General features: G+C 41.6%; 1 protein-coding gene across 1 annotated transcript in view; it reads right to left on the bottom strand.

Annotated features, from left to right (window-relative positions):
• LOC126564702 (ATP-dependent RNA helicase me31b) overlaps positions 1 to 22,937 on the bottom strand; it is a 515,322-nt gene extending 492,385 nt beyond the window's left edge. Inside the window, exon 1 of the mRNA XM_050221791.1 lies at positions 22,934 to 22,937. The gene's annotated coding sequence lies outside the window, so the exon portion shown is untranslated. The remainder of the gene's footprint in view (positions 1 to 22,933) is intronic.
• Positions 22,938 to 25,516: the final 2,579 nt, after the last annotated feature.

The raw sequence follows: 25,516 nt of genomic DNA, 5'->3' as shown, positions 1-25,516 counted from the left end.
TTCCACCATTATTAAAATTTGTACAACTTTTTCTTTGACTCGACAACCTCTCTACTACACCCAGAGGCGGGTTCTTCTTATAAACGAACTGTGAATACTGTCCCGAATTCTGTCTGGATTAGATGTCAGTCTAGGGCCACAGCACCATTTCCGCTTACGGCTTTAGAATGGCTAAATCCGCCTCTACTGTGTATCAGCAGGAGCCCAGTCCCCTTCTAAGAATGCAATTTAATTTATGAAACCAATTTGATATGTTTTTAATTGAATTGGACAAACCTAGTGAGGCGTCGTCTCTCGGAGCGGGACATAAAAACATTCGAGAACTTAAACCCGGTCGAAATAAATGAAAGTAGGTCACGCATCAGACTTTAAAACGTGGCGCGTGACTTGTACGGTTTGTGACGGTCAAAAACAAAGTTAAATTCACATGCATAAAAAAAGACCAGAAGTAAACCAGAAGGACCAGGGTTGGCGATCGGATACGATACTTGCATGGAGTGATCGCGGTGAATCGTACAGGATGAGGCCAGATAGTAACCCCGGCGTAACCGTGCACGAAAGGGAATCGCTTTCTCGCAAACCCAACGACAACACTCTTCCCGAAGCAAAATCCAGAATCATTTTTAGAGCACCAGAACTGGAACGGTCTCAGAGTGGGTTAAAGGCGGAAGAGTGGTCTGTTGTGGATCGGTAGGAATAGCTTCGCGTCGTCTGCCAGCAGGAAGCATTCGAGATTCGTCATTAATAATGGTGCCGAACAGAAGCGGTCCATGATTGCTTGCTTGAGGCATCACCAGAAGTATCGATACGGCGTGACATATAGAGTCCCATTTATGCACAGTACGATCGATCGGAAAGGTAGGAGTGCATCCAACCCAGCAGCTGAACGGGTTGACCAAGCGCTTAGAGCACAGCATCGTCGGCCTTTGCATGACAAGACAGGGGTACGATCACCATCCAGACCGTTCCTGTAGTGAGATTTTATCGATCCAACTAGATGGAATAAAGAAGTCTAGTAATTAGATGGTCGGTTTGATCATGAAGGTTGTTGACCAAAGAAGAAAAAGAGTTTTAATGTTAAATTTGTGTTTTGTTGCCCTAATCACTGCGCTAGAAATTTAAGATAACTCATTCAAATTTAATTAAGATAACACACGTTATTGAAACATGCTGGATACTGAACCATTAAAAACAAAAATACTACTGCAGCGATTAAAACACACACACACACACACACACACACATAAAAAACCAATTTTCCTAAACCGATTATTGCTATAGCTTTATCCAGAACCCACTTCGCTGCATAAACCCAACGGCAATTGGCGAGATTTCGTTTTTTTGTGTCAACCCCTCAGGGGTAATTAACACTTCACAGTGCAACAATGCATGGTAAAGTGGGCAGTACTGCTTGTTTCCATTTTATCGCACACAAGGTGTTCAGGGTAGTACGATGCCAGTGCCGTTGCGAACGACAATGGGAGCTGTACGGGATAGCGAAATTCCTTCTCGATTATCCTAAAAGCTTCGCTTAAGAGCAAACCGGGATCATGCACTTGTGCTTAAAATGCGTTTGTGTGCGAGTGTGTGTGTGTATGTGGGATATTAGGTTTTTTTGTTCTTCGTTGTAGATAACCATTCAACCATTTGTTCCACCGAATCTCAATGCAGCTCTGATAGCAATGGTTTTTCTGGTTGCAGGCGGTTTGGTTGGGCAAAGAAAAACCGCAGATACATTTGCCCGGTGGCCAAAAACCCGTAATGGAAACGCCTGTTTCCAATGTGCTAAGCTTAAACCTCCTCCTGCATCACGTTGTGCTGCAAGGTTGTGGAAATGGAAGGTGAGGAAACAGCAACAGAAGCAAATCCGTCCCGAATGCTACCGAACCGGGTCGAAAACCACAGTGTACATACAAATTGAAAAATACCTGTCCCCAAAACCCCAAAATTGGAACTGACCATTATCCGGTCACTAAAGCTCGCCGGTGGTAAACGAAAGAGACATTCGGACGTTCCCTTTCGTTCGGTCTGGGTGTTTCAACCATTTTCCCAAAGCCTACCAAAAAGGGTTAGCTGCATCGAAAGCTAAATGTGTGGGCCATGTAGAATGAGGCCGACTTTTGTGCGGAAATAATGTACGATGATATCGCAACACGAACATTCTCGCAAACCGGAAGCTATCTGTTTTTTTTTTTTTCATTCTACTGTGCGTGTGTGTATACTTCCCTTACCATTCTGTTTCTGCGATGCTTGTTCTGCTGAAATCCTCAAATTTACCGTTGTGCGCTGATTTGGAGCCAAGTTTAGTTTGGTCAGTTTCATCCCTGCCACATTGCCGAATCAAATTGCAGTTGCATCGGTACGGTTGAGCCCTGCTCGAATGCACCGCTTTGTGCTACCCCGTTAGTTCCACCATTCCTCGTCCACTTCTCTTCCATCGAGTTGTTATCGGTGCATTCGTCTTTTTTCTCTCGTTTGCTTCCACCGGACACTTTTCACCACTATCCAGGAAAGGACGGAAACAAGTGATGGTATTGGTTACCGATACGATTAGGCTTGTCGAATGGATTTAAAGCGGCCGAGATAGGTCCGAAAATGGCGAAACATAGCCCACCGTGTACACGCTAGTTAATGGGAATGCAATGGCGCGCGGTCAAAAAGTCTTTCCGCGTAAAATGGGTGCTTGTCGCAGGATTGGCCAGATGGAGGTGGTTAGCGTCGGTCGGTCGGTGCCTTTTATATTGCTAGTGAATTCCCAAATCGACGGAATGGTCGTTATGGTGTGCCGGAAGCATCTGGGCTGATTGGATTTCGTACTGGGGCTTCAGTTATGTTCTGTGTGTCGGCAAATTTGGCAGTTGACAAAAGCAATTTGTGTAGTATAAGTATTTGTGCTTCAGCAATACGGCCTGGCCGTCCCTTATGAATAAAAAAAAAGTATTTGTGCTTTGTATTTAAAATGCCAGTAATTCGGTGATGCACTTTACCTATCTCATCGGATATACTGTCGTTGAAAGGAGGTGTTTGAGCTCAACACTGCTGGTATAAAGACTTAACGAAACAAACTATCCAAGATTCCCACGACCTAACAACTAGCTGGAAAAAAAATGAGATATAACTTTTGATCAAAGACATAAAACTGTTGATCAAAGAAAGAGAAATAAAAGCAAGTTAGGGTTTATAACATAACAAACATAATCACATAAAATAAAGCATATCTTAAGGGAGAGACCTTGCAAGCCACCCCTAGAAAAGAAATAACGCAACGAATAGTCAACAACAATTATTACCGCAACGGACCAATCGATACAGACCCCCGCAAGTAAAAAGGACGAGGACGATTCGAGGCTTGGCACCTGGAATTGTAGATCCCTTACATCTGATGGAAGCACTCGAATCCTGTTAGATGAGGTCCAGGCCCGCGGCTTCGAGATTGGATGGTGGCCAGTCAACGAACGAATGTGCGGGTTGAGGATTCGTGGCAGGTTCTTTAAACTGATCATCATAAATGTGCACAGTCCGCGCCTTGGGAGCACCGCTGATGAGAAGGAGCTCTTCTTTACGCAGCTGGAGAGGGAGTATGACCGTTGCCCACAACATGATGTGAAGATCGTCATCGGAGACTTTAATGCTCAGGTCGAACGGTCCCAAGGTCGAACGGAGCAACAATTGGAAGCTTCAGCGCCCACCAGCTAACAAACGACAACGGCCTCAGAATCATTAATTTTGCCTCCTCTAAGCATTCTACATGAGCATTCGCAGCACCTTTTTCCAGCATGCACCTCGGTTCATCTACACCTGGAGATCACCACTACAAACCTACTCCCAAATCGACTACGATCTAATAGACGGAAGGCACTTCTCGGATATTATCGACGTGAAAACGTACAGAAAACGTCGCAAACGTCGACTCGGACCATTTCTTAGTAATGGTAAAGCTGCGCCAGAAACGCTCCGTGGTCATCAACCAACGGAGCAAGCCCACCCCAAGGCTCAATCTAACTCGGCTAAGGCAATCTGATGTGGCGGAGGGGTATGCGGCAGTGCTCCGGGAAGCGATCTCGGACAACAATCCCACATTGCCCTGGCCCCAGTGGTGTACTGGCTTATGGTGGAACGAGCCATCAGCACCGCAGCCTATTACGGTCTTCACCGTCTGCTGAAGACTTCGAGACCGCACTAAATGTGCACACTGATTCGCCCGGTGGTCCTATATGTCCACGAGTCTTGGACCATCCGAGCGGAGGAAGCAAACGCTCTTGGCGTGTTTGAGCATCGCATCCTCCATCTTTGACGGTGTGTTCGAGCATGGAGTGTGGAGGAGAAGGATGAACCTCGAGCTTTCTGAGCTATACGGAGAACCGGACATCCTGACGGTAGCAAAGACCGGCAGGATACGATGGCTGGGGCATGTTATGAGGATGCCGGACTCATACCCCGCGAAGAAGGTATTCGTCAGCGCCCCCAGTTCAGCACGAGGCGTCGGATAGCACAGCGAGTTCGTTGGCTGGATCAGGTGAAGGGTGACCTATCGGAGATCGGGTGCCTACATTGATAGGAAGCTGCAGCCTGGGATGGAGTTTCCTGGAAATCTATTGTTGACCGGGCCATGTCACGGCGACGTGCTCTTTAAAAGAGCAGTCCAACATGAATGAGTGAGAGAGTACTTTCTATTTTCAATATTAACATACAAGTTTGACAAGTGATATTTTAAATTTCTAATGTTCCTCTTTTTCTGTAAAGATCAGTATTCAGTAGTTCCACTAACTGTTTTGCTTCAGGTTCAAGTTTATTTAGAATGGCATTTATTTCTTCCTTGACATAATTTTACATATATTAGAATAGTAATCCTGCGTATGGATAGATATTCCTTGCAGTATTCGATCTTCCGGACACGCTCTTTATTACGATCAGCCTCTCTGTGTTACAATTGTCTTCTGGATCAAAAACAAATTTTGATTGTTTACTGGCATAACAAGGTTCTAGAAAAATAATGTGAAATTGAATATGTTTAGAATGTATTTTAATTTAAATAAATGTATACGTTTCAACGGTAAAGTAGTATCTAGGACCTGTATCATGCTAGGGAGATAATGGCTTGCTAGCCTTATTTGTGTGATTCCTCCATGGAGTTGGATTGTCAGCTCTCAATACGGGGCACGCTCCTAATGGGATTTGAGCCCCGGTCGCCGGTCCTGTCTCGGCCACTGAACCACTTCTGCTGAGCTGATCTGAATGATAAACAGGACCGGCAACAAACTCAATATTTTCCTGGTCACTCAAAGTTAAAATCATTCTCAGCACCCGCTTTTTCATAGATTTTAGTGTTGAAAATCTTTTTACAAATGTAGATGTGCTACAACAATGGATCGGAAAAATCCTAAAATCATGTGACAGATCAAAATGGAAAAACAAGATCGATGCCACAGTGTGGTGAGTGACAAACTGTTTGTCGAATGAGTCATAACAAAGAGAATACAAAGGTTTACAACCGGAAAATTTATAGTTTTTTTAGTAGAGAAAGTTTATTTTATTTTGTGGTCGGTGTTGGGCAAACGAAAATAAACATTTAGTTTTATCCGTTGAGCTTTTTGCGAATATAATGAAGATGATTCGTCCAGTTCGAATATAAGTTTGAGTTTAATGAATATATTAAGAAAGATGATTTTTTCATTAAATTACTTTTTTGTTTCATGAGTGACGGCCTAGTCGTATTGCTATATTAAATTACTTGTTACGAAATTAAATCTTGCCTGCCGGGTAAGCAAAGCGAACCATTAATCCACCCCACCTGTCAACTCAAATGTGTTATTGGGTTGAGGTTTTTAATAAAATTTCACACGATTGTACACAAACATCGGTAAGTGGCATAAATGAATGATACGATCGCGAAGCTACGGAAAAACGGCAAAGAAAAAATCCAAAAACCACCGAAAACGTTTCTTGATACGGGAAGTTTATTTTGAACGCATATTTGGGTTAAAAGCGTTTTCGCCACCACGCCCTACCCGTGCTGGTATGTCCACATGGTGCACGTTTATTGAAAGTACCACACAAATAAAACACGAATGTGCACACGGACGGATACGTTGGAGCAATTGGCAAGTTAAGTAATTAAACCATAAAATTGCATTTGCGCGAAGTAAATGTACGCAAGTGCAGTGAGCCCGGTGGCCATTGCATGGTGAAAATATATTTGTTCCTGTAAAAGAACTGACAGTTGTTAAGATATGCTCCGAAGAGTTTGTGAATAACAAAAAGAAAAAAAAATAACGCAGCTTCCGGAAATTTGTGATATTTATTTTTAAATTACTCTTCCATGCATGCCCTGGCGGATAACCGAACCCGAACATTTCGTAAATGGTTAACAACGTGGATACGTGGCCACGAAACCATATGCGAAGTGAAACGCTATTTAATTTGACGCTCCACTTGCTTACCCGAGGTTGTCGGGAAAATTGCACCGAAACCCGTACACGTGCACGTACCATCGGCAGGACGTATCTAGCCTGTGTGCGGGTCAGTGCCACATCATATGTCCGCGTGTGGCTACAGAACGTTACGGATTCGTCAGACGGAGACGAGTCGAGCGAATGAAAATGATATTTGCGATGCGGGAAATTAAACATGGAAAAATTGGGTTGCCGCTAGGCTGTTGACACAGTTGGCAAAATATCGCAACCGTACGCTGTTGGATGCGCTTTATCCTTTACCGCTTCAGGTTGGGATGCTCGCTATTTGGTTTTGAATAAAAAAAAAGAAGTACAGCTCGCCTCCAATTTTGAACCGCAATCTTAAAGCGTTTCAAATTTCCCGCATGCGGGTGGTAGCATTTGAATTAATTAATTCGCCTTTCCACCTCAAGCAACTATTATTCCTCGCATAATTATAATGGTACTGGTGCACCACCGGAAAGGTAATGTCTGATTGCCCGAGCATGCTAACACCGTCCGGCGAGTATTTGAAGCATCTATGATTCGCATAGTTCATTGGCGCCTAGTTAGCGTTTTGTGTATCGCATTTCAACTGGCAACAGGCGCTATACAGCAGATGTGAAATCGTTTTTCCAATTGCTGGTAAATCGTAGGCTTCGGAAATTTAATAACCCACAAACCGATGGCAACATTGGTGTGTGCTCGCTTGCGGACCCGACCCGACATACCATTGGTACCCATTAGGAAACCCGACCGAAACGCCACACGCAACAACAGCAAAAGCACAAAGCCCGGTATTCGTTTACGTATAATTTGAGCAACTCGACTTACCGTCGGCACAGCACTGGATGGCATGCAACAGCCAAAGCACAATGGTGCACATCCTAGCTATCATTTCCTGATAGCGATGGCATCAGGAGCGAAAAAGTACTCCTTTTAGTGAAGAAATCAGATGCTCCGGAAAACGGTGGCTTGCATAATGTTGGTGCTCGTTAGCGAATTAGGCTTCCCAATTTTGTGTCGATCATGTTTCATAGTTCGAGCAATGTTGAGGGTGTGTGTGGTTCCCCATTTTCATGGCACAAGTCTTCGTTGTCCGATTTTCAGATTTTGAGCAGGAAACCAAACACTGACCCCGGTGGTTTATTCGGTTTTGTGCTAATTGATGTGCTTTGATTCTATTTTTGGAGAATGGAGTATGAGATACAGATTTTGAGGATCTTTGCAAGGTATAAATATAAATTAATTTCGGTACTTTTTTGCTTTACTTTTAAAATTTAAAATAAGTTCAACGTAATAAGTTACGAACAATACCCCATAACAAATGAATATGTTAGACCGTTTGACTTCTACATTTTTGAAAAGAACTAGGACCAGAGAATTAGAAAATTTCTTACAGGGCTCATTGAAGGGGATATATTTCGTTTTATTTTGTAATTAGGGGTAGTTCGTGTTCCTTAGTGAATAATCTATTAGTCAATTTAAAATAAAGAAAGTACCTCAAATTGTGGTAATTTAATAATTTCCCTACAATCTTAACTAGGGAAGTGTTGTTGTATTGAAAGAAACCCGAATGCAGGTGTGCAGATGCAGGAGATGAACCTGTCGCAGAAAGCATGCTGGAGCACGGATTCGTCGTCAAGCATCCACTTATTTTTCTTATTCGCTTAAGAACCTTCTACTTCGTCACACCGACCATATGATGGCTCGCTAGATTTGCTGATATCACGTAGCTGGATAGTTAGTTCGTTTTACAGGCACAGAGTCTGTATGAGATTTGAACCCAGATTCTGGCGTGTGAATATCGGCGCCGTTGTCGCATTAACACCGGGCTGCTCATACGTAAACTCTTAAGATAGCATAACAGGCAACAATATTAACACACTCACATTTGGATTGAGAATCAATACGACGAAGACATAGTGTCTACATTCCACAGTGTTTGATCGTGATAACAACTTCTTTTTTTTCGTTTATTTATAGAGGCTTAGAGTCTTAGAGACTACATTCGCTTCTCTACTGTAATAATTAGTGGTAAAATCTAATACAAATCTATTGCAGGTGTTTCTTACACTATTTCGATTATGGCATATGATCATGGATAAGATAAAACTATTGCTTAAATTTTTCTATATAAATGACTCACTAGTAAAAATCGAATAAGGCGGTTCTGATGAAGTTTGTCGGGTGATAGAATTGTCGTGTAATCGGTGTCTAGTTGGTAGGCAGGCTCGGTGTGTCATGTATCCATGGCAATCGGTGAGGATGTGGCGGACGGTGATGTCAACACCACAGTAGCTGCAGAGTGAAGGACTGGATTTTTCTAGGAGGTAGGAGTGTGTAAGGCGAGTTTGACCTATACGAAGGCGGTAAAGGACTCATTGGATGTGGCTTGATTCGATATCTTCCCATGAAGAGATGTTGTGTTTGATAGGACGGAGTTTGTTGCTTAGGTCTAGGTTGTGCCATGTGGAGTTCCAGTGTTGGGAGATAAGGGTGTTGGCAAAGCGGATCAATGCGGAGTCGACCATTGTTGGCAAGTTGGTCGGCTTTCTCGTTTCCGTTGATTCCGGAATTACCCGGAATCCAACAGAAAACGATTGTTGGGGATGCAGGTATGGAGCCTAGGAGCTGGATGTGGGGGTCTTTGGAGGTTCCATGTTCCAAGGCAGCCAGAACACTGGCACTGTCGCTGAAGATGACGTTCGATCGGTCAGTCTGTAGTCCTTCGTCGGTGGCTTACTGAATCGCTATAACTTTGGCGGAGAAGATGGAAGTGTGATTAGGGAGCTTAATGGCGCAGTTATCATTGGTGGAGTGAGTCCCACAGCTGGCTGAGTCCAAATGAACGGAGCCGTTTGAAAAGATTTAATGAAAATGTATTAAATGGGCAAAGATACTATTGGCGATGTGATTGCTTTTTTTCGGTTAACCTGAGATAGCGTTTGAGTTCCCAGTCTATGGCAGGCGAATTCCCCGGCGAGTGGAATGGATGATCGGTGGTAATGTGATCGGTTGTTGGTTGATGAGTGTCTGTAGTTCTGCGTTTGCTCTGGTGATGATTGCAGTTGTGTCGAGTCCTTTCTCATCGTGATAGCAAAGGACCCGGAAGCCGATTATCAATTGAAGACGGCGATCTCAAGGTGGTAGATTAATACTGCTATAATGGTATGATCATTGAACAATAACATAAGAAGCGAAATCTGAAGAATCATTGTTTAGAACAATTGTGCCACTAAGCCTCTATTATGTTTACAGATGTCCTTAATACAACCGTCGTTTCCGAGCGGCTAGCAACTGTCTGAGGCGGTGTGTGCGATCAGACAGATTTGGAGAAGCAAAATGAGCCACAACCTAGTCAAACTATATGGCGAAACAAATAGCCGCATGGTGACCAATGTCAGGAAGAAATCATGGTTGGGGCTGCCTGGTCATCCCCTTAATGACGTTCTCAAGCCTGAGTCATTCCAAAGGAGGAAAAAAAGAAAGGAACACGACAAGAGAAGGATGAAATACTATTTGGTTCGCTCCTCGAACACAAGACTAACTATCCAGATACGGTTGGATTCAATCAAAGAAGTCGAAATCGAAATGGGAGAAGATTACGTCGTAGATGGATAATGAGGTTGAGCCATATGTTTGAGCACATGCAAATCAAATCATTATGTCTCACCCGAACAATTTTTTTTCCTGCATTCAAACGATAAAAAAATGAAAAAACTTCTTGCTCTCAAAAAGCACAAATGCTTTCATTGTGAATTTAAGAGTTCAAAACACATAAATGTTCATATTCTTAAACAACCAGTGATTTCACTTGTTTTACTTTTCTTTGAAAAGGCAATTTTATTTATAGTTGCATTGGCTTTACAGTTTTTTCTAGTAAATATTTTCATTTATCCGTGCAGTATCTCACTTCAGTTTGAAGGACTAATGGAGTGCAATGGAGTGGCGGGTTGAAAAAGCTTTCACAAATCACTTGTTGGTTCGTTTCGACGTTCGTGAGTTGAAGTTTAATAATTTTTGCTTTTTATGTCTCTTCTTTTTTTTTAACCCGAAATACAATCGGTTGCTGCATCGAAATTGGAAACCATAGTGTCTATTTCTAATGGGGTTGCAATCGATCCGAAAACCATAAAATCACGAACACGAACCGACAGCACAGCACACACCACGGAATCGAAAAATGAAACTTCAATCAAACTGTAATGAATGATTGTCACGTGAATTTTAATCGTTCCCTTTCTCGGGGCTTTTGCACAACGCTCGCTAAAGGATTTATCCTGTCTGTGCCGCAAACCATTTCCCACCCTTTTTCCTTCAAACAGGGTTTATTGGTGTTTTTTTTTTGCAGGTATTGTTGTTGTGTGTTGTGTCCATTGGTTGGAAAAGCATCACAATTCACAAATCCCCATCACGTACTCCAACACAGCGATCAACGAGCGGAAGTGACTGATGCCATTTTTTTGTAGTCGGTTAGTTAGTTGGTTCGTTCCATCCACTCGTTTCCGGTGCATGATATATTTACTCTCACGCTTAGGCACGACGACGATGTCAGAATTTTCAATTTTTCGAATGGTTCTAACTAGAAATTGTGATGTGGCGTGGGATAGAGTGGAAATACGAGAGTGGGCGAGCAAATTCGCCATGGTACACCGTCCAGCTTCTGATCATACATGACACATGGCGCATCCGGTTTGAAGGATCGAATGATGGATGGATTTAAACTGGTGGTAAGCGTGAGAGCATCGAGAAGGGGGCAGATCATTCTTTTTGTTTTCTGGTTTTTTGTCCATTATTCTGCAGTAGAGCACCAGGAGACGATTTTGATTTATGTCAATTACAGATTTAGTGCTCGTGTCTAGCATGGCAATGTACGTGCAATGGTCGGTTTTCCGTTTTTTGTTGTTGTTTTGATTTTGAATAATTCGTCAATGCCTAAATCCTGTGGTAGTTGTCCCTCCATTCGGGATACTCGAGATCGTGCTTTTGTACTCGGATTGTAGAGAGAAGAAAAAGCGCACAAAACGCTTTCCTTTGAACGGGAAATATATTAGATGGACAGGATCAACCACCACAACAACGCCAAGTGCGAGTGGATTGAATTGTGGAAAAATCACCCATCGTAAAACTGTTGAATGGACATGTTGGTCATTGCCGGCACAACTGGAGTTCTATTTTTTTGGGAGCTTTTGAATTTTTGTTTAAGCCCACGCTTTGCATGTTCTCGCAGCTTCCGGGAAGCGGCGTACATCTCGCTAGCTCACCAGAGAAACGCCCGTACACGTTGATTTAACTTAAGGTGAACTAGAAACGAACGGTGGTGTGTGGTCTAGCAAAAGGATTGTGGTTAGAAAAAAGCTAGCATTTATGTACAAAATATATTATGTGCTTGCCTGACAGCGTGGTGTGGTTGCAGTTGAGGCGATTTCTTTCCACACGAGATGACATGATGTAGTGTGGGTTTAGTTTGTTCCAGCTTAATTTGCTTTCCTCCTGCTGTTGCTGCTGCTGATGCTATTGCTATGGTTTTTAGGCTGTTCTTATTCAAAATTGTCCATACTTTTTAATTCTTTTTGCATTCTGGTTCATGCATCGACGAGATGGAAAAAGTTGGATTTTACCGCAGTGTCGCGTTGTAGAGCAGCTCAGCCGTAGACGCAGCCCCGTAGGCGATTGGCAAACCTACTCCCATTCGCTAACTCCCGCAAGCAAGGTGATGCTTTCCAAAAAAGGGTAAAGCAATCATAAGGGACCTACTTGTTTGGTGTGCAGCGAGTGTGTATTCAAAGCAGATTCTTTGCGGTTTCCATTCACCACTTCTATGAAGTTGGGCCAAAACGATCACTAAACTTTGCTCAAATATAAATGTGTATACATGTATGGGATTATCGTTCGTAGGTTTTTTTTTTGTCTTTGAGGTTATATTTTTTTGAGTAGCTTCTATCCTCGGTTGGCCACCAGTTTTCCGTACATCATGACGTTCGCCTGAGGGACACATAAAGTGAGACACTGCGGAGCCACAAATTGCGCATTATGACAGGGACGAACCGAACAGTCGAGAGTGTGATCCCACGGTACTACCTATACCGCAGGCAACATACAAACTCATCCGTCGTTGCTATTCATCGCCGTTGTTGTTGTTCCCCAATCGGCTGTTTGGTAATTTTTCATTCCTCCATCTCAGCTTGCCTCCTTGTCTGCCAAGAACCAGGTTTCGAAAAAAGGCTTTTGCTGTACTTTAGCAAGCAACATGTTTAATTAAGTACCATGGGAGCAGTTTTCATGTCACAAAAAAAATGCTACAACAAAACTTGTACCAACGAGTCTGTATTCATGCATCGAGCTGTGTGTATCACTGCGGATGCTTCGTGACTTTCAATCTTGCCGGCCGCATCTCGGGCCAAGCGAGTATGTTTTCGGTATTGCAGGATGGCTGTTACCCAGGAGAATAATAATGATGGCGCTGGTGCTGTGGATGATGCCTACGATGATGATGATGATACTGGCGCAATCCGATAGTACGATGTATGTCCATCCTGCTATCAGATCGGTATAAATATGCAACGATTTCGGAACGCGGGCAATGCAAATAAACCAAACCAAAACCAGCGATACTGATACGGCTGTTTATCGATACTGGCTGTTTACACCGAAGTCGAATTCATTACGAGTGTGTTTCTCAGCTTGCCCGTGAATCGAGCGTCCGTGCGAAATGTATCTGCGCTGGTGTGTAATTTGTATTTATTTGATTAAAAAGCATATTGTTTGTGTTGAATTTCCGCTTCATCGTTCATTTGGTTCGTTCGTTTTGTGGAAAATTCAGAGTTTCTTTTGCTTGCGCAATCAAAAAAAAAAAAGCTGTGAGCAGGAAGTACAAACATATTCTTTCGTCTAGTGCAATAAATGCCATTTCACTCCAATCGCATCGTTCGTGTATGTGCTAGTAGTCTTGGCAAATTGTGAATTGCGTGGTAATTAGCATCGTACTTGGGAGGGTGTTTCGTCGTTTCGCTCACTAATAGAAAGCTTCAAGTTACTTGAAGGCTATGATTACTCCAGTGCTACATGTGTCTATTGCTGTTTACAGTTGTGTTCAAAGTAATGTGATTTATGTGTACATTAAATTTAAAATTAAATTTTAATTATGTTGGTCATTGTCATGGCCCAATACTAATCTGAAATCAAAACCGTTCATGCATATCGAATAAATGGTTTTCTATGTGTATGTTAAATACAAAGAGAATTTTTTTATAATTATCGCTATGGTTTTTTTTAAAGGTTATCGACTAGTTTTTTTACACTTTTTAAAGCTCACCACTTATTCATGTAAGAAACACGGGGAAATTATTAGCTTTTCATTCCTAAACTTGCGAACAACGTTAAGTAAAATAAAATTCAGTGTAATTAACAGACAAATATGAGACTTGTATAAAAATTTTAACAGCTAAAAAAACACTTAAAAACAGCAAAGCATAGCTAAAAACGTTCACTATTCAAAATACTAACCTAGAAGAAATTTTTTGAAGTCTAAAAGAGAATAAACAAGATTCAATGCTGTACTTGTACTTCGCATAAATAACTGCCAAATTGTGAGATTTTTAGAAACATCAAACAAAAATTATAACTCAAACATAATCTCACAGACAGCACTGTATATGCTATTCTATCGACATTCAACTCTTTCGCTCTCGTTGAAACGGGTCACCCTTTGAACAAGTGTAACTCGAACATATTCGCACCGAGTGCTTAATCACAGGTCAAGCATAGGAGCTGATTTTCGTTCAACTATTGCTCCATACACCCCCATCGGCCCCAACACTGAAAGGTTTGTAATTATGCTACCCTTTTGTTTTGCACCCAGCACGGTAAGGTGAATTCGTTGACAACTGATTCCTCTTCATCATGAGCGGGCCAGTGAAGCTTACCCAGTGTACCGAGGGCTTGATTAAAATCATCGCTTTGACTTTCACCTCTTAACGCTCGCTTTTCATGGAGTCCTTAATAATATGCTTTAGTTAAGATGGGTCGGTGGTCCAGCGCAGGACTCAGGTGGCAGGTTTAATTTGCATTTGAACGTATAGTTACTTCTTGTCCGTCATTCTGCTTCGACAGACCTGCAATCAGCGGTGAGTGGGTTGGCTTCTGTTCCAAAATTACTCACTTCAAAAGGTACCGAGCACCGAAGATTTTGTTATTTGGAGCATTCTATGAACATGAGAATCAAATGCACGGAAAGTTAAGCACACTCGTATGAAACGTGTTTTCTTTTCAACTTTTCTTTAAATTAATGTAAGGTTTTCGTAGTTGTTGTGCTGATTTTTTTCATCGTTTTCTATTTTTAAGCTCAAAAGAATGAACAGAAAAGAAAACCAGTGCGATTAGTTGATTAATGTTGTGCGATAAGGACAAGTGACGTGGTTCTTGTTTCTACAAACTCTTCAAGATTTTGATTCAAGAGAAAGAAAAAGGCTGATGCTTTTGGTGTCCTCCGTCCCACAATCAAACGTCCGGTGTGATAATAATTAAGTTGAGTTCGTTCTTTACATCATGTTCGGTTGCATTTCTTCTGAGAAACCGAAACCAAACCCATGGCACAACGGCGACAAGAAACACGTTTGAGATGGTTGACGTGTTTGGCGACAAGAATTCGAAGCGCCTGATTTAGAGCTGGCCGCTCGGAAAGAAACGCTTTATCATCGGTCAATCTAATGGATTCGTGTACGACAACAAATGATGATTGCTTTTTAATAGTCGTTCATTAAACGGACGGAATAGTAATGAAAGGCGCAGTCGCGCCCGATTCCTGCCCCGCGGGTCGATTGGATGGGTGTGGGAGCATGTTTGGATGGCTGGCGTCACCGTCTTCCGGGCTGCCCGTACCAAACGTTGAAAGGATATTCATTAGCAATCGTGGAACGTGCCAGCGAAGCGAACGGGAATTTGTCTTTGCATTTGACGGTGGAGCGTTGGAAAAGTGGGTGGATCGAAAATTATGCGATCCTATCGCGTCGGGTTCAATTATTGGAACGTAAGAGAAGGTTCTTACAGGGAGTTACAGGACCGCCAGTGTTCGTGAGCTGGCGCAGAAAGAAAAATCTAATTTTACTTCGTAATCTCTTAATGTGTTTTCCATGTTCACTCGAAGGAAAAACACACGGAACAGAATGTCTACTAGAGCTGTACTACAATTCACTATTCAACGCTGGAGTGAAAGGATGCGTGAAAAATCTTTTTGCCCATGCAGTGTATGGATAGTGCCAATGACATCAGCGCTCCAAAACCCTACGATGAATGCACTTTATTCTCATTTGGTAGTTTCCGGTACCGTGTTCACTGCAGCACCCGCCATTTCATCGGAGGACGACAGTCTCACAACCAACCACATTTACCGTGTAATGGAAGAATGTCTTCCAAAACTTGTTCCACATGTCGTCTTCAGCGCATCTTAATGTAGTTAGCGCTTCTTAGTATAATTAAATATCGCGGGCAAGCGAACTGCTCTGATGGAAAATTATGCCAACAGTGTTTGAGGGTCTGGGGTAATGGGTGCATGGAAAGTTTGGCGATGGAAAGTTCCTGTCTGCACCAATCGTGGGACTAAACTAATATCCTGAAAAGGACGTGATTTCCTTGCATCGCATGATAGCTATCTAATTGTGCAAGGCTTTTCTGTTTTACAACGAATGAAATCCTAATAGTATGCTGTAATTGTTCATGCAAAAATGTTTGAACGTTATATGATCGAAATCCTATTATTGTCAGAAGAGAGTATTTCAAATACGCTCTTGTAGATCCCAGCATCTGACGAATAATTGAAGGTTCAAACGTTCTACATGTTTTAGAGTATGCCCAATGACATCTTCTTAGCCAATACGAAGCAGTAAGGTAATTAATATCGGTAGTTAACATGAATGGCTGCAATTTAGTAGGAACCAATACCAATTGCAAATAATTATTTGAATTCTAAAAATGTATGGATTTCGACAGACGCATCCTGAACGCAGCGGGAAAATAAAAAAAAATCATTTTCCACACCGACGCATGCGTTTGTCAACTGACAGTTGTCAATTTGAAATGCTGATATTGGATACGTTCGACCCGACACATTGCAAAAGTTTCCCTTTAAAAATCAATAGCAAGTATCCATCGTGCAGAAATATTAATATTCTTAGTTGGTAATTGTTCTGTTGTCAGTGTATGTAGCAATACAGCACTGATGCGGGTATGGTCCGACACCTCCTGAAGGTTAACATAGGATCTCCATACCCTACTCTGACTCAATTCGTCCACGGCGTACAGAACGGTAACATATCTCTCCAAATATCTGAGCTTGGGTATCCGGGGGAACCCAACCCCTTGAGAGAATGGGTTATATGGCTTAATTGAGCGGGGGAGAGGATGACCGGCGTCTGTTCTCCATGTTAGGGGAGGCTGGTTGTCCCTTCTGTCCTGGCATCCGTAAGGAACTTTAAGCAAGGATTCGTAGGTCCTCCGATAAGACAGATGGTTGGGGGAGAGACCTTGCAAGCCACCCCTAGAAAATGGAAGCACCCGGATCCTGTTAGATGAAGTATCCTGGCCCGCGGCTTCGAATTAGTAGCACTTCAGGAGGTGCGCTGGAAGGGTACAATGGTGCGCCAAAAGGTACGGTGGTGCGCGCAGAAGTATTGGGCGTAAGCCAGCATGGAGCCGAAACCGGCACAGATCTTGGTAGTAGTAGCAAATCAATTTTGCCTCTTCCAAGCACATGACCATTCGCAGCACCTTTTTCCAGCACGCATCTCGGTTCAGCTACACCTGGAGATCACCACAACAAACCTACTTCCAAATCGACTACGGTCTGATTGACGGAAGGCACTTCTCGGATATTATTGACGTGAACACGTACAGAGGCGCAAACGTCGACTCGGACCATTTCTTGGTAATGGTAAAGCTGCGCCAGAAACTCTCCGTGGTCAACAACCAACGGAGTAAGCCTAACCCAAGGCTCAATCTGGGTCGGCTGAGGCAAGCTGATGTGCCGGAGGGGTATGCGGCAGTGCTCGTAGAAGCACTCTCGGACAACAATCCCGCATTGCCCCTCGGAGACCTCTGTCGTATGGTGGAACGAGCCATCAGGAGCCTACATGGATGGGAAGCTGCAGGCCGGGGTTCGAGTTTCCTGGAAATCTATTGTTGACCGGGCCATGTCACGACGACGTGCTCTTTAAAAGAGCAGGCCAACATGAGAGTGAGAGATAGTTTTTATAGTTCCTATCTATAAAAACATGTGCCTCCGCAATACAATTTGTCTTGTGTCGTTGTTATTTGACGATGAAAAACCCAACGCAGTGCGTTGAGCGATTACGGGTTCTTCAATGTTCTTGTGTAATATGATCGCGCACACGTGCACTGTTGGACTGCATCGGCTGCTCGCGTTATTGGTCACATTGCTCGAATTGGGAAGGTCAGTTCTCCTGACGTCACTACGAATCAAGATGGAAACTTACGAATCGGTATCGCCTTTCATCTTTCAGGCGATCATAGAAATCTGGAAAAGATTTCCCTTACAGGAATGTTGGAGACATCGAGGCCTTACCATGAGTAGGGGGACTCTCGAAGCTCATGAACTAAAAAGTCGATTGGTTGAAAGATAGAATATTGTAGGCTTGGCGGTCCGATCGATAATGATCGTCCAAAAATATTTCGCTTTATTTATACCTTAGTTTTGTTTGGTTTTTTTTGACAAATTTCTTATTATAAAAAATATGGTTAATAATTATTTGTTTCCCGCGCAACAATGTATTTACTGGTAATTATTGGTTTCCTGTTGCGTAAATATGCGAGATAATCTATGCTCTAGTGAAATGTTTAGCAGATATGCTAAACGTGTTTTAACGAGCGCTTGGTCAAAACCGATACACATGCATTTCTGCAGCAACTTGATGACTAGGTACTTCAGTTTAATGAATTGTCTGTCTGAAATTATGGCATACGAAATTGTAAGTTTCATTCAAGGCAATAAGTAAGTATTTCTCTTGATAAAATATTGCTTAGCTATACAATAGATAGGCTACAAAAAACGTTCTCATAGGACTTTATTAAATTAAAATTTACTTTCATACTGATAGCAATACGGCTTCTTTCATGATTAAAAAAAACCTTAATATTGATTTAAGAAGACACAGGATCACAATCTTTGGGTGGAGGCCTACATATATTTCAAAACGGTTAATCTTAATAAATGGTATTTAAAAACTTTACAAATTCAAAACAGATTTTTCTTGGTGAATGCGTCGGTCAGTCAAAAAGGTCTTACCTTCAGCAGAGAATCTCTCGATGCTCATATTTCAGAGAGACTGATTAAAATTCATTTTGATATGTTTATTTTCTACGTATACTCTACTTATGCTACATCATAACGTTAATGTTATTTAATAAATCGCTTATCGAATATTCAAAACCAGATAATCATTATTTTTCCGGATAAAGCTTCTAATAAGCTAGGGCCTACAGAAAATGCTTTCATGATATGAATTTCACCCTACAGCAGTGTTTGGTAAAATGTTTATTAGCGCTATGAAACCGTTTCTTGGAAGCCAAGTCAATCGCATTGTAAGGAACATTTTCCAAATACAAACCAAATGTTACGTCGACCTGTTGTTTCTTAAAACATCCCCCATACGGGCACGATTTGCAAAAACGGAACAAGCGTTTTCTTGCCTTTGTTTTTGTTTGATAGCCTTGTTACATTATTAAACCACCTTTACGGTATGCATTTATCCACCTTCCTCTACGAACCAACACCGACGTTTCCCATGAGATGTGGACAGCAGACAACGAAACAAGCCAGCCTCAACTGGGGTACAATTCGCAGAAGTAATAACACGGCAATTTCATTTTCTACGAACCGATACCACGGTTCTTGTCGGAGCTATGCCAACAAACCAACCAACGTGCAATATTGCTACTGCTTTGGGGGTAACGTTGGCGATATTCGTTTTCCTACTGCTTTCCCTACAGCCGGAACGATAACGAGTCAAACGGGCACATTCTTTCTCCAGAGCATGCAAGACACAGCAAAGGCAAACCTTTCCTTGATGACTCCTTTCGATGCATCGGACGATTACGGTAGGAATGTGTCTAGACAATCAGGTGCCAAGCGAGTATGGGACAGTACAGTGGTTTTTCATCTTGATTACAATGTTCTAAACGATGGTTAGTAGTTCATGTTGTGGATGGCGAGCAAGGGAAAGAAGCTAGGAAAAAGAAGTACAGATTATAATGGTAAATTTACATATGTAACCGGAATCTGTAGCATTGCAAAAACCATTATAGAATAGAGTGTTAGATTGTTCTAGTTTGAAAAACATAAAACTTATTTGCTCATTCCCAAAGGAATGTTATTGAACCAAAATTCCGTTAATAGTGCTTGAAAAAAAAACTGTCATACTATTTGTTCTTTGCCTTATTTAACAATATGCTTGAAAATTTAACTACTACCATTTCTTTTTTATGTATTTATTGTGGCAACCAATCATTGCAACATGTTTTCCACCTTCAGTGATCAATTTTACAAATTGTCTTCAGTATTAAGAGGGGAGCCTTCTAAATCGGAAATAGCCGTACGTCCTTTCTCACTTGTATAAACCACTCTCAAGTGTTTTTAACATCCTTCCAGAGTTCCTTATACAGTATGGATACAAAGCAAAAGAGCAAAAAAAAAAAAAAACAGGTTGAAAATTGAACTAAGGTTACTCTCGTAACGTTTTCGTTCACTTATCTCTATAGAATGTCGTGTTTCCATTAGAAGAGCATCTTATGATTGCTTCTTTGGTAAATTGGTTTTCATTGGCAACTTCGGATTCTATGATGTTGCCATTTCTGCTCGTGTAAGTAAACTTATTCTACTTCGTTTATAGCAACGCAATAGCTGGTCTTTCTATCGTTCTAACAAATCGTTCAAATAGGCTAATATTTCTTCTTTAATTTTACTAACACTCTTCCACACGCGTGATTAGCTAGCTTCAGCATACTCTGTGACCACTCACATGTCACTATTAATCTTGTTGCAATATGTAGCTTTTTTTTTTGTTAACGGGGAGGGAACCTTCAAAAGGTCCCCATCTCGGAAGGTGGTCTACGGCTACAGACCAACCCTCAAGATGGGGTATGTGGGATTCATCGTGACGCTGGGCCCGTGAAGCGGACCCGGCAGCCGATGCGACCCAACTAAACCACTCCTCGACCTGATCCGAAACCTGCCGATGCGCTGATGTGCGTAGTACTCCATGCATGCAATATGCAGCTTTACAGTACAATAAAGTCACCGGGTCCATCAATTCGATGATGGATCGAATACTCCCTCCATTCGCCATGTCCAACCGACACGTTTCGTGCGTTCTTCTTTGCCAGCTTGACTCCTTAAATTCTCTTCTCGAAAGCACATTTCTTATCATTTCCTAAGAGGATTCCATTAGGATCTTTCACATACTTCAGATGTATTGGCCGACTGTTAACAGCCGAAGCCAAATCGTTAGCTCGTACTCGTTGTACAAATAACTTCCAATCAATCTGTAATGGCCTGTGCAGTGACCATCACCATCATCATCACCGTGTGTTTCCGACGAAGGACAGGATGCTTCCGACAAGACGACATGACGGTGCTGTGCGTCTTATGTCGCTCGTCACTTTGTGGTGTTTTGAGTGTTCTTCTCGGCTGTTCTCGTAGTTACTTTTTTAATGAAACATGCTTTTCCTGCTTCTCAACAAGACCATTGAAGAATAGGGGTTGGAAAAGCAAAGGACCTTCTCTTTTCTGATTGCTCTCGTCTATTTCCGGAGTGAACATTGAGTTTGAAAAGACGGACGGATCCAACTACTCCGTTCGAATCGATGTGTTAAACACGTGACAATAGTTCCTCCGGTCATGACATAGTGCGGCATCCGGTTTCATCGGGTCTAGCTAACACAACAACAACAAATAAAGGGAAAAGAAAATAGGAAACAGACGAAAGAATCTGTATTGATGATTGAAATAACTTTTTTGTTTATTTCTTCAACTTATTTTTATGTGTTCCTGCCAATTCAAAGGCTGTGATGCCTTGGTAACGCGAGATTGAATTACATCCACAATCGGTAGATTTTTATAAAAATTGAAGTTTTATTATTTTTTTCCTACAAACCAACCAGCCAGCCTGATTATTTCTTCTCTAGTGACTTTTACTTCCAAACCGAGAACCCTCCTGGGGTGGCCAACCAGCCAAGTTCGTCTGAGCGTGTACGGGTGTTGTTATTGTTTGGTTTCGGCATTGACACTCTGATTTATTGCGACATATTGTGAAATATTAAATTTCTTTTTCCCTACCATAGCTCCGAAGATGGTGCAAGTTAGTGGAAAAGTTGTTTTTTCATCTTTGTCTGCAAGAGTATTTCACTTTTTTTTTTTGCTTTAGTGCTGCTGTTGTGTAGACAGTTTCCGGGGCAGGTTTGCAGCACGGCAGATGCCAGATAACCGCAAGACATTCGATGCAATTGGATAGCAGTCATGCAGAAAATAGGGAATCGTTTAAATCACGATGATAAAGTGGAAACTGGCAATAGTTTTTGAAATGGTGAATGGGAGCAGATTTCAATTAAATAGAAACCGGTGAACGATTTGTGTGCTTTTCATGGTTGTGTAGGGTATGAAATAAAACCACACTGTGAGATGCAAAATTATCACAGTCATTTTATTCCTTCGCATTCAAATTACAAACCGAACAAAATTGTTTAAAGTTCAACAAGGGCATTCAGTTTAACCCAAGGATTATGAATATGAATAATTTTGCACTAAAGAAAAACTTCTTATAAAACCGTCAAGCAAAAGCGATAAATATTTAAATCCAGTGCACAGTTTTCTGAAATTCTACACTATCTATATTTATTTAAGTATCCGTATTCAAACAAAGTGTAAAGATTTTGGATGTCAGATTAATTTGTTATTTGTTGAGTATCTCATTAAAGCGATAGTGAAATCGTTTTAAAACGGCCATCCTGCCATTGTAGAGCAAATAAGCCAGATCAAACCAGCAAAGCATTGTTTGTTCGTCTACGTGGCCCGGAGATTTAGTTTATTTTCACAACAATTTCAGTTCAAATTCTATCTTTTAGATTAGAAATACACACACAAACTGCCAAAAATTTCAAATCGTTTTTAATTTTATCAGTTTGATTTTTTTTCACTCTTCTTAAGTAATCTTCAAGCGTTGGAAAAAACTTGGAATGTTTTCGTGTCATGTAGTAGTTTTACAAATTACACTTGAAACAATTTAGTTCTGAATGCAAATATTGTAACTTTCAAATGGTCTTGACGCTAATTGCTACCTTTTAACTGCATTCAAAAATATCAAAGATAGTTAAAGATTAATCTATCATGGGTTAGAATTATTTACAAAAAAGTAATGTTTTGTACACGAATCACTAAAAATATGACACAAGCAAAACATGACAACAACAAAAATCTGCCAACTCACCAAAACCCTCTTTTTTCATGTTGGCTATCTACCCACAAAACAGAAACCCGAAAGGTCAACCATTACCCGTGATGGGGTTATTGCGCGTGGATTTTATCGCAGCATCACCTCAGCAGCGATGGCGATTGCTGTAAAGAAAAGTGTTTGAAGCACACATGGAAAAAGTGAAGCAAAGTGCCAAGAAAAGAAATAACCATCTCAATATTGCAAACCATCACCGAAATGGTTTTGCCTTTCTCGGTGCTTAAAACAATATAACCAACCTGCAGTGTGGCGATACGAGCATATGCCGGTTGCCGTTATACACATACGCATGTAGCACCTTGTTCACTGGATGGTGTTGGTTTTATTTCTTTGCCGGGTCAAACGACCAAAAAACCCAAACCACCGTAACAGCATGCCGAATCAAATATTTATTTTTATCGCGTACATAAACATTTGTCTGCTAGCTAGCCGTTGTGTTTCGTGCTGCGGGTAAATGGTGAATAGATACGGTTGGATGTTTATTTAATTTTTATCACCAACGGAGGATAGGGTAGAAAGCACATGAAAATGCATTGGAAAAGCTGGAGGTCCCATGAAGCGAAACCGATGCAATAGAACTACGGAAAGAAAACGATCTTCCCAACCAAATGGACACAGTGTTCAGCATGCTGTGCGGTCGAAAAGTGGTTGTGAGGTGTTAACGTCCGAGTCGCCCTAACTGTGTGCCTTATCATTGCCAAAAAAGGGCTACTTTGCTCCATCGTGCGCTTATGAGCAAGCCATTAAAATCTTTTTTCGTATCGTATTTGATACAGCCATGAAGAAAATTAACAAGCATTTTTGACTGCATTCTTCTCACAGAAATCGCTCATAAATGATCTTCATGACGTTTTTATTTTTGACTTGTTGTGTTGCTTTCTTGGCCAAAAGTTTTCGTGAAATTATGCTACAGAAAAAGTAAAACAAAAGAACCGAACTTACAGCTTCTGACCATGATGAGCAAACGTTCCAGCTATCGAAGTGTGTTAGGTTTTCTTGCTTCTTTCCACATAAACTTCTGAGCGTCCAGAAAAAAAGGCATTCAATAAGCCTAGGGACTTATTTTCAGTTGCAAAACCTGACGAAAAGTCAAGCATAATGAAATCGTTTAGATACTCCTAGAAAAAAAACAAGAATCTCGCATGAATGTTCTTACTTTGTGAAAGTAATCCATGGCGCGCCGTAAACTTTCAAGCATTATTCCTCCATTCCAAAAACTTACAACTGGATGATAATCGGAAGGGGGATGCCAAAGTAAAATCAATTTTTTGCCTATTGGCGTTGAAATTTTCTCAATTTATCCAATCGAGCCCACGAGGCACATGATGACGCCCGCTGACGCTGTAAAGAGCGTCAATAAGGAAGTTTTTATTTGTACTTAAGTGAAAGTCGCGCTTGATCGCTTAAGTTGACCCGCTGGAGGAAGTTATTCCAGTGCGGGGTGTTGGAAGAAGCTTGGGAACAAACAGCGCACAAAAACGAAGCATGATTAAAAAAGTGTTTCTTTGCCTTTGGCGAATTTGGTGAATGTCTGATCTTTTCCTAAATTAAAAATCTATTTTCCCAGTTCATTGTGCTAATATTCAGTGGGGTCGATTCGATAGCTGCTATCAACCTTGAAGTATCTATGAATTTGGTTGAATACTTGCTCATCGGCAAGGTTTGTTTTGTTGTTTTTTTTAATTTAATATATTTAAACTTTTGAATCTATGATCGCAAATTTACGTGCCTGCTCGGTTATATATAAGTAACACAGAGCCTGCAAGTAGTTGATTCATCATATTTATGAAAATTATTGATTAATTAGGTACGTCTAAACGTTGCTGCTAACGCTTTACAACATGCTTCATGCTTTTGTTATTTATGATAATAATTAAGGTACAAATAATACTCTCTCGATAGCTTTTACAATTTTTACAAGTTTTACACAAAACAGAAAGACAACGGTAGATGTAACATGTATGTCACAGTACAGGATTAGACGCATGAAAAAACGGCCTCCTTCCTATGCAACACAACATCACCAACCGACTAGTTGCAGCTGGAGTTCGGCTCCTTGAGAAAGGACTCGACGCAACTGTAATCATCACCAGAGCCAAAGCAGAACTACAGACACTACACAACCAACAGTTACTTTGGAGGTTCACCGATCATCCTATCCACCCACCGGGGAATTCATCCCTGGTACCTCCGTACGCCTTCCATAGACTGGGAACTCAAACGCTCTCTCCGCGGAACCGGTAAAAGTAGTCACATCGCCCATAGTATCTTTACCCACTAAAAACAGAAAAAAATACAAACATTTCCATCATATCTTTACAGACGGCTCCGTTCATCTGGACTAGGCCGGCTTTGGGATTCACTCCACCAATGATAACTGTGCCATCACACTTCCTGTTCTGACTGCCTTGGAACATGGCATCTCCAAAGACCCCTACATTTAACTCATCCCTTCCTCACCCGAAATCGTTTTCTGTTGGATTCCGGGTCACTCCGGAATTCACGGTAACGAAAAAGCCAATCAATTTGCCAAAAATGGTAGACTCCGTCCTGATGAACCACACA

The sequence above is a fragment of the Anopheles maculipalpis genome, chromosome 3RL (assembly GCF_943734695.1).
Source record: "Anopheles maculipalpis chromosome 3RL, idAnoMacuDA_375_x, whole genome shotgun sequence".
Taxonomy (NCBI): Eukaryota; Metazoa; Arthropoda; class Insecta; order Diptera; family Culicidae; genus Anopheles; species Anopheles maculipalpis.
This window is presented reverse-complemented; position numbering and strand designations above follow the sequence as displayed.